Genomic DNA, 1,077 nt, shown 5'->3' with positions numbered 1-1,077 from the left:
AACTAAAACTACAAAAAACTTAATTTCAGCTTAAGGCTTATCTGAGGCAGCTAAAGGCTGCTTGGTTTTCTGTTTTGTCTGCTGTCGAGTGCCAGGACGATTTTTCCTTTGGTATATCAGTGCTCTGCGACGCCTGCGTCTCCATGCAGAGCTGTTTTGGTCTTGAGGAGGTTTTGTGTTTGATTCAGGAGAATTTTTTTTGGTGCCTGAAGAAGTTTGTTTTGTTGTGCCCAAATATGGTTTTATGTTTTTTCCTGGGTACCATCTTGGACCAGATGGCAGGGATACGCAAGCATATCTCCTTCCCCAGGTGATTAATTGGAAGGGCCCAGAAATTTGGTGTGTTTCTGGGTCTTTTACCAACACTGGTGGTTTTTCAGTGAGTTTGGCTTGTGTGGAGTTTGAAAAATAACGGAGAATTGGGGGATCGGGTTCTGAAGTTGCGCAATTTAGAAAATTGGTAACATAGAGAGCTTTGCAAAGTCTTTCAACCAGAGATAAAATTTTTGTGTCTCTTTGTTGCTGGTTGAGAACTCTTTTGAGGGTTCGATGAGTTCTTTCTATAATGGATTGTCCTGTAGGGTTTGCAGCAATGCCAGTGGTGTGTTCAATCCCCCATTCACTGAAAAACTTTTTTAAATTTTGAGATTTGTAAGCGGGACCATTATCAGTTTTAATTTTTTGTGGAGCTCCCAGAGTGTCAAAAGCTAGGAGAAAATGTTTAAGAGCATGAGTGGTTTTTTCTTCTGCATGTGCTGATACAAAAACTGCTCCAGAAAACGTGTCAACTGACACATGCACGTATTTGGACTTCCCGAATGATGGGAAGTGAGTCATGACAGTTTGCCACAGCTGGCAGCTGTTCAGACCTCTGGGACTGACACCTGTACCCATAGAGGGTATTTGGTAAGTTTGACTGGTTGGGCACGTTGCTACAATGGCTTTTGCTTGGTCTTTTGTGAGTTTAAACATTCGCATAAGAGCAGGCACATTTTGATGAAAAAATGCATGTGACAGCTTTGCTTGAGCAAAGATGTCAGGGACATTTGCAGTTTGTATAGGCATTGCTAGAGCATC

This window comes from Erithacus rubecula (assembly GCF_903797595.1).
Source record: "Erithacus rubecula genome assembly, chromosome: 8".
Classification (NCBI taxonomy): Eukaryota; Metazoa; Chordata; class Aves; order Passeriformes; family Muscicapidae; genus Erithacus; species Erithacus rubecula.
Note: the sequence above shows the minus strand (reverse complement) of the source record.